General features: G+C 37.4%; 1 long non-coding RNA gene across 1 annotated transcript; it reads right to left on the bottom strand.

Annotated features, from left to right (window-relative positions):
- Positions 1-3,369: 3,369 nt before the first annotated feature.
- LOC139743189 (uncharacterized) lies at positions 3,370-9,200 on the bottom strand. The gene is made up of 4 exons (XR_011711743.1): positions 9,045-9,200; positions 7,674-7,698; positions 6,611-6,664; positions 3,370-3,437 (listed from the first exon to the last, which is right to left on the bottom strand). It is a non-coding gene; the product is annotated as an uncharacterized lncRNA (long non-coding RNA).
- Between the last annotated feature and the right edge of the window lie 777 nt (positions 9,201-9,977).

Below are 9,977 nucleotides of genomic sequence, written 5' to 3' on the forward strand. Positions count from 1 at the left end.
GTGTGTGTGTGTGTGTGTGTGTGTGTGTGTGTGTAAGTGCCTTTGAACTAATGCTGTAATACATGTCTTAAGGAAATAACCAAATGCACAAATGTGTTCATTACTGAGTATGCTGAAGTACATGTATACTGTAATTATGTTGACTGTAGTAGCTGTGTGTAAATGAATGCGTAGGCCTATACACATTACATTATTCCAACATGAAAGCTTGCTAGCATGGCTGCTGTCGCATTGGGTTGTTGTTGCCTTTATCCTGCTGATTTCATACAATGTATTAACTCCAGAACATGGGAACCCAGTGCAACATGTGCCGTTTGATGACATCACATGCTAATGATTCTAACACACACAGCAGTCACTAAACATCCACATTAATTGTCAAAACCATTATACACCAATGCCCACATGCACAAAAATACTGTATAAGGTTAAGTCAAATGCAACTATTCTCTCTCCCTCACTTTTCTCCACCCCCTCCATCCATCAAGTTTCTTTCACCTGCAAAGCAAAGATGTTCTCTCAATATTCCCCATTTCATTTATTATTTGTACAGCCAATTTCGTTCCAACATACCAGTAGTAGTGATTTACCCAGTATAACATTTGTCTGTGTATCAGCTACAGTCAATATAGTAGATCATAAAATCTCTTATTCAAGAGGAAAATCAAATTTGCCAAAAGCTTACTAACGTACAAAAAAAAATCTAAAAATCATCTAAATTGTACATTGATGTTTAGACATTTTGTATGGCCTCTTCAGTAGTTATGAAAGTTGAGAAGCACAACAAGGAAATGTAGTTGGATAAGATAATCGTGTAAAAGGAGACATGGCATCACAAAGCCTTCGGAGTCGAGATGTTATCTACTTAACCAAATACTTGTACAGTGTACAATGTATTATACAGCATAAATCAAGTGTTTTCTCAGTCTTTCATAAAATATCAGTTCTATGCATCAAGTCAGAACTTCACACACACACACACACACACACACACACACACACACACACACATGCAAACACAAACACATTCAAGCAGGTGACAACTTGGACCAGTCTATGTAACCCAACTTTATTCCACGAAAAATAAGAAATGAGATAGATAATACATATAGAAAGCTAATAAGTATTTCTTTCACATGTACTGTACTTCCCTGATATTAAACCCTGATAGAGAAGATCTATTGGACATCACATAAACATGTCATGAGCATGCTTTTAGAAATAGCCTTTACATTATTTGGTTGTGTATGAAATGTCTGGGAAGTTTGGGTGTGAACACTCCTTGGCAAGGGTAGCCCAAATGTCTCATATTGCCCCAAATCAAACTGACATATTAGTCAGTGACAAGAGGAAATATTTTCTATATTATTAACATATTCCTGCTGCAAAGTTTAGATATAAAATTGATGAAAGATAACACATGGTTACCAACAAACACTGTCAGGAAACCAGTTCTTTGGAGATTAAGACTGCATTACTCGCTGGAACAATAGGACAAGCATGTAAGTGCATGAAAATGCATGAGATAAATGAAGCCAATACTGTGTTTATGACATTATTACTACACCTCATTTCAGTCTTCAGGTTTGTGCTTAAAGGCAGAAAATTACAATGTACCTGTACCTTGTAATACCATCACACACAAAAAATCCTAACCTGTAACAACTTATGCATGTAAGACTGTACCTTAGCTAGAGCCCATGTCTCTTGCCTGTTAACTGCATGAGCCATGAACTCTGTGATATCACTCCAAACTGTGCTTGTATCAATCAGGTACTCATAAATTTAGAGGCAACTACAGTGGAAATGTCCCATTCGTCACCCAACAGCTAAGGAAAAATGTATAATTGAATACAAACAAAGTGAAAAGAATACTACGAAAGACATGAAATAGAACTACTGTACTACGAAAAGTGAACAAGAACAAAACACACAAAGGTTGATGCACAACTGAATCTTTCAAGCTTGGGCAATTTGGTGTCTCCTCTTGAAATATTCGAGATGAAACCGAGCAGCTGGAACTACTTTTGAGTTACATCCGTCATGATGAGGATAGCCACAATGCACGAGCTGGAGCTGTTCAGCTGTGAAGAAAGGATATGAAAGGGAAAACAATTACAGTATTTTCACAAATATCACAGATATTTAGAAATACCAACTACAGGAACTCCTTAATTCTAAATACTACCAATGCAAATGTAATATTCTTTGCTGCCATACATTGCAGGGAAAAGCATACATGTATGCTGTATAAGTGATCACTCACTGGCAATTCGAGTAAGCTACACGAATGATAATCATGAATACTTGTACCTTCCATTCAAAATCCACTTTATTGTTGGGTTTCTTTAATGGGTCAGCCTTACACATACAAAATGATGTAAACAGACAAATAGCTTGTGCTTTTCCATCTACATGTATTTCGTCCAGAGAAGTCTTCGTGATATGCCCAGTAATAATACAGAAAATCAGAAATAAATGGAATTCATCCAATCATAATAAAGAGAGAAGCCACTTAATGTGTAAATACCTGTGTTAGTGAATGCAGACATCATTCACATGGCTGCTGCCACAGCGTCGGCAATCTTCTTGAATTTTGCCTCGCTGTCGACATACCCATCCCCTCCCTGGGTGGAAGAGAGCAGTGAGAAGAAAGGAAAGTCAAGAGCACAGAAAAAAAACAGGAAATCAGACTTAAATGCAAAGAATCTGGCAGAGTATTGTTTCAGGAAATTTGAGGTTGGGAATCCCACCCTTGAAAAAAAAAAATGTCTGTGGATAGTTTTGTTTATTCCACAGTGATCTCGTGACAGATATCGCACTATGCATATCGAAAGTTAGACTTACATTGGCTCTCTGCACACAAATCATTAAGGCTAACATCCTACTACACAACCATCAAACTGTGGTAGAGTCATTTTGTCAAAGAAAGGAAAGAAAAAAAAAAACTACTGCATAGGCCCACATCTAATATCAGGGGTTATATCTCTAAGAGTCCGGGATTTTTAGTATCAGGTTGTTCTGTTTCCTGCTTTCCTGACCTGCTGAAGATTGATTCTTAAATGGGTAAGTGGTATGGCTACCAATGGTTTGCAGTTCAACATGTGTAAGCCCTAATAAGATCTGTTATATTAGTCTTTCCCTGGTTAAGGTCATGAAAGAACTGAGCTTTTGCTCCAGAAGTTCAACCTTTTGGATGGGTTAACCGTCTGCCATCAAGAGTCTTCATTTTTAGATTATACTGAGCATCCACATTGCTTAATTAGCCAGCATTCCAAATTAAAATCACATCGAACTGGACTCTAGTCATCACAAATTGAAAGGGAAACTTTGTTGTGAAGATGCAATGGTATTATTCTTACCACTTTGGAGTGGACAAGTGTGCCATTGACAAACACCTCCAGTTTCCCCGTCACCTCTGGGGTCCCTTCTCCACTCTAGAAATGCGGAGCAAGTAAAAATGTTTATGGAATTGAAATACATGAAGCTCAGCTATAGATAAGTCCTTGGAGTAGTCTGAATACATGGGTACAAAAGACCAATTGCCATTCAAGAAATGTCAGAAAATATAATTGCAATCATTACATTGCATGCTGTAATAGCATTCAGCTGCTTTCTAGGGGATTATATTGGTGCAAAACTTCATGATGCAATAAATTTCAACAAGACTCTGATTGAAGAGATTTTCATCTGCACTGTTTTGTTACCATTTTAACAGTAAAAGTAAATAGAAAACTTCTTCAAGTACATGTACATGCTTTTTTGAGAAAACATATGTATATGTACAATGTATACGCATAAACATATTTCCCCAGATTCTGATTGTTGTGCCTGATGTTGCCATTTATGAGTAAGTGGGGTATCCACACACTATACACATCAAACAAAAAATTCACAGAACACAGGCTACAGAATCCATCACTTGTAAACCTTGACATGTCCCAAGTCAACATCAGCTGCCCTGGCAATTGCATGGACTGCTTGTCAACCGCAACCCCTTTACTCAGTGCATGATTCACAGATACATTAATGTACAATACATAACTGGAACAATATAAGTTCTAGCTTCATGGTCGATTTCTGTCTAAAACTTTTCATAGAGCTGGCATGGATAACTCCAAGACCATTTGTACACTAGTAGTGTCTGTGCTGATGAATTAGTGCACAGCTTCAACATGCACAGAATCTCTAGTAACTGAGCATTTCTTCCAGATTCACACACAAACATAAACTGATTTTCATAGACATGCAAATTTATACATAGAATCCATTGCAGCATAAATACAAACAATAACTAATTATATAACTAAATAAGTTAGTAAATAAATGAATAAATAAGAATAAATAAATGAATAAATAAGAATAAATGAATAAATATACACGTGTATCTTTCTGCAGCTATGATTTGATATACTGTACATCAAGTTTTGTTTTTTAAAATCGTAGTTTGTGATGCAAATGTGTTTGCTATGCTGACATACTGAAGTGATAATCATTAAGATACAGTATGACACTGAATTGTAATATCACTTGACTGACGAATCTGAATCATGGAAATACACAGCATTAATAAGCAAACAAAGAACAAACTAACATAATGAGAAATGTAGGAATCATGTACCAGGTAAATAATTTTAACAAAAGAAATCACCTTGGATTCAAAGACTTTGTACCCACAAACAATGCAACTGAGTCTTCCAGGCAGACTAGCAACATTATCTACTGCTAACAACAACACATATATTATTCACAGAATTGATAGAGCGGCAAGTGCAATGTCATTGTTTGCAGCTTGGTTTGTTCGTGACTTGCAAATTTCTGCACGAGTAATCTTTTGTCTCCCTCCACAGACATAAAAAAGAGGAAAACCTTGACCTGGGTTGCTAGGGCTACCTTCCACACAGGCCTGGAGCAAACTTGTTTGTGTGGCCTTGGATTGTAATTACAGTGTATCAAGAAAGAAATCTGTATAAAGACATTTATGAAGCGATCTTTGCCTGAGGGATATGTATTACACACAGTGTTTGAGTAAGAAGTTTAGGTGGTGTAAACTTCAGTGAAAAAGAAATGATGAAAATGGTGACTGGTGAATGGTGACTTCCATGATACACTACCATACCACCATCACAGACACTTCTAAATATGATGCCATTTCATTTTTGTTTCCATACAGGACCACATTCATTCCCACCGTCACTTAGATATCATCCTGTGGTATCTTGATATCTGTCAACTTTCACTTGAATCAAAAGTTACTTAGGTCTTCCATCCGTACCCAAAATTCAAACATTAGCTTCAACAACAGCAGCAACCAATTAAATAAGGTAAATAATAGATTTTAGACGAGTAATAGGAAATAATATAAATGACGCAGAGACTCCAACCCCAAGCACCTTCTGATCTGGAGATTCTCCCGCCTGAAACCCCTAGCAAACGGGAGACTCTAACTTGATGTGCGCAAAGCCCTCATCACGACCGCGAAGTGCAAAGTTCCTTGCGGCCGGGGTCCAGGGCCCACTTAAGGGCCCTGGAAGCTCTAGGGTTCGAGAGTATGCTCTCTTGTGCTATCTCGGGCTTATTTTTCAAAATACAATGACACTAAGTAAGAAATCGTTTCAAGCAGGAGACACAGAGCCAGGGTGGGAGAAATTAAATCTCAAGTGGGAAAACGGGAGATTTTGCAAAAATGGGCTTTCGGCAGGAGATCTCCCGTCGAAAGCGGGAGAGTTGGAGTCTCTGATGATGTTATTTTGCCTCACAAATGACTATATTATATACAACTCAGGCACTGGTCCGATCTTCACAGACCGGTAAAATTCACTGTCAGACCAGCAACTTTTAAGAAACTGCTAAATTTGCTGGTCAGGCATAACAGGTAAAATAACAGTAATTACATTGTTGAGGCCAGTTGAAAAAACAACAACAAAACAACAAACAGTACAACAAGACCAGTACTACTGGTAGGAAAAATGGGTTAGAGTGCAGCCTGTTAAATAGATCTTGAAAAGGATTTTCGCAAAGTTTTTGCATATTTTGCATAATGTAACTCAAGAGCAACAACAAAAATATCAAACATGTATCTGTATTTTGTCTATCCAACTGTACTCTCTATTGTTTACAAGAATGAACAATAATTATATCATTAGTGATATGTTAACATTTAGTACACTGTATCAAATTGGAAAACATTCAAAATTCCTTGAGCACAACTGAGCAAAGTATCAATAATGCCAGAATTTCCATTTTCACAGTAATAGAGCATACAAAGTAAAAATCAGTGCAAAATCTGTTATGAAATTCTGCTCACACAATGGACAAACTGAGGAACAATATTCTCAAAAGACTTTTCAATCAATTATAACACAAATTTAACAAAGGCTCCGTATTATCTATTTCAGCGACAGTGAACTGAAACTCTTTTGATCATCTAGCATTTTGCTTGGGGCTGAAACATATAATATAACAATGAGTCACTGTAATATTACATTTATTTACTTATTGCATCAGTTCACCTCATTGTATATTTCACTTCAATTATGAGTCGGGTCGGAAAATGCTCTTATTAAAGATACTTAGACCTGTAAGGCTGTAAAAATCTTCATTTACTCACCACATCCACATCGGCCCCAAATTCATTTTTCAGTTGTGAGGCCAACTGTTTATACTGCATGGTGAAAATGTACAATACAACATGAAAATATTTTCTTTAAATATCTGATATAGTATGAATTTTAACAATAAAAAGTGCAGTATTTAGATGTTACAGGGGATGGGATTGGGTCAAACACTAGCTGTTTTTAACGTCTTGCATAGATCAATAAAGATAAAACGTTAAAAGCACATTCCCCTGCAATATCAAAGCCAGACTGATGTTATGCAACTCTAATTTTTCTGACAATGGAATATCAATAGAATACACTATTCTACATGTCATGTATACGTTAAAATAATAGTTGCCCAAATTTCAAGGCATTTCAAGGTGGGATTTTTCAAATTAAAAAACATGCATTTTGTCATGGAGCAAAATACGCAGTCAACCTCGCTAAAGTCAATCTGCACAAAAAAGAAAAGAAAAGACAATTAAAAAAAAAACAATAAGACAAAGAAATATTCTACCCTGGATATGCATCTAAATGTGCTTATAATTTCCTTTAAGTAAAAATTCACATTTACTAAGTCAGACAATTTTCTCTGGTTCCTTCTTATTTGACTTTGGCAAGGTTGACCTTACATGTACCTTACATGTATAGGGGAGATCTCTTTTTGCACAGTTTTCATCACCAGCAGTTAAAAAAACAACAACTTACTGTCCACTAAATCAACTGCTAACTGCCTTCTCTAATGGTATTTCAAGGTAGATATGGTCAGTGAGAATACACCATAATGATTTAAAATGACAAAATTCACAACTGACATAAAGACACATAAACAATAATACCATTTGAAGAATTCTCATCCTATTTCACAACCTTTTTTACCATAACAAGTAGCATCAAAAGATATCTCAAATTTCTGAGACTAATTCTTGTAATGGTTCATATTTGTATTATTTGCTAGTATTACTTCTTACACAAAATTGTCATTCTCTTAAGAAAGAAAAATGACATGCATGAAGCAAAACTTCTAGATAGCTATGCAATAAAATCTTGATTGAAGATGAAGTCATGATTTACCTTGGGGAGGTACCCTCATCCACCGCTGTCAAGGGAAAGAAAGAAATGAGGCATACATGTAAGTGGATGAGAGAATCAATCAGATTTTATCAGAGTGAGTTCATGGGTGAAAATGTATTTACTGCAGTTGTATGCAACTGTGTCTCAAGGGTTGAACACGATTTTGTCAATTCCACTGAATATGTGTCTTTCAAAGAGCAGAAACTTATAACTCAGGTGCGTTACATTCAAAAGGATGGGATCCTGACAGAAGTCACTTTGTCATGAATCGAGCCTTCCACACTATTTTTGATAACATTCCTGTGAGACAATAAAAATGCACACACACAATCAAAAGATCACTGCATGTTGCTAACTTTTGATCTGTGCTTATTTTGTTGCTTGTTGTACGTATTGAATTGTTTTGGGCACTTTAAAGGGATGGTACAGTACTGGTGGAGATGAGAATTGGGATACCCAAGAAAACACTTATGAGATAGTACAGAGCATACCATTTTAAGAGGAATTCAAAGTTTATTTGATGAAAATCGGGGTTTGGAATGACTGAAGCATCCAAAAGCAATGTAAAGCAAAGCGATCGTAATAAAAGGTGGGTCCCACACTTTATTAGAATCACTCTGTTTTGGATATCTCAGCCATTTCAAAACTATCTCACCAAAAAATGTTTCAAACCTGAAATTAGGTCTCATCCAAAACTATACAATCCTTGATACTACACCATACTAGATTATTACCAAGGCACTACAATGTACCAGTATCAGTATGTAAACACCCACACTTCGGACCACACCTAACCCCGAGGCGCGCGGGCTGGTAGCAGTCGGACCACACCCTACACAACACAACTACTGCCGTACTGGCAGCGTTGGTCGGGCTATCTTGAAGGTTACCGTATTCCCAACGCTCTATTTCACGCTTCATTTTCTAATGTACTTTTTAGTTAGGCCTACACTCATGAAGTTTATGTGTACAAGGGTATAGGATCTTTGGCTTTGCTACAACTTAGTAACTTAGTACAAGTAGACTAGCTAGACCATTCTCGAACGGTTTCTCATTACGGACACCCTGCATACCGCTCGACTGCGACAAGCCCGACGCGTTCGGGCTTGTAACCGGTATGTGATATGTAAATTTATATGCACTATGACTGTGAATATCTCTTCCCATCTCCTGGTAAAATAAACAGTATACTGGTAGTGGTACCCAAGCTCCGCTCCGCCGGGCCACGTTGTACGAAGCGTACTGGTATGTAAAGAAAATACATGTATTAATACCAGGTACACAACTGTGCTGGCAGGAAGCCAGAGTTCGTCATATAGGCATAGCATAAGCATTCGTCATACCTGCACAGGCTGGCACTGAGGCACTTACCAATAAATCACTTTGACAATGACCGTCATGTTGAATGTGTTCGAAAGTTTCCTTGCAGGAAGAAAAGGCAACCAACGTGATCCGCTTTCTGGAGCTCTCTGATTGAAAACACGTAAGTAACCTCGAATCATCGCCCTAACGTGAAAACACGGTCGAACGAACACACACACACCGTGACCGGTAAACAGAGGGATTTCAGTCAAGCCGCCGCGCGCCGGGGGGCCGACAACGTCGATCAGACTAACTTTGGCGCACGCTATTGGCCAGTGATATTATGACGTACTAAGTGTACTAGCATGTGGCTGCCAAAAGGCGTGGTCAGAGTCCCAAATGAAACTTTTATAGTAATACAAAAACAAAACAAAACACAACAAAACAAAACAAATCAAAACAAAAACAAAAACAGCGCACAGTGTCCTACTTCAACTACTAGTATTCCATGGGCAATGGGCACTGTTGAAACCAAAGGTATATAAAGGGCCAGCTTCTACACTCTTTGATTGAAACTAAATACTTGCTCAGAAAGGCTTTGACCAATCATTTTCATCAGTCAGGATTCAGTACATAAATATGATAATTATAAGTACACATTGTATATAAATATATCAGATTTTGACTGGTTGAAAGATCTCCACGTGATTTCATGTATTTATAACTATTTCAAGAATTCGCGTCCTGTTTCGTACGGTCACTGTATCATCCCTCCATTATCGTATCCACCACACGACTTCTCGCCTCATGTTTTCCCCTTCTTCACTTTAAATTTTTGATCTAAACAACATACTAGTACTCTGCATGCCTAATTTCAAGTTTCTAGTCAAAACTATGGGCCTCGGTGCCTCCAAAAGTACTATTCACTTCGGGGCTGCATGCTCTCCTCAGTGAATAGTACTATTTTGGAGTCGATCACCTCTGCCAATACTACAGCTTTAA

This window comes from Diadema antillarum, unplaced genomic scaffold, assembly GCF_040938485.1.
Source record: "Diadema antillarum isolate AM-2024a unplaced genomic scaffold, OU_Dant_1.0 seq00001056_RagTag, whole genome shotgun sequence".
NCBI classification, from domain to species: domain Eukaryota; kingdom Metazoa; phylum Echinodermata; class Echinoidea; order Diadematoida; family Diadematidae; genus Diadema; species Diadema antillarum.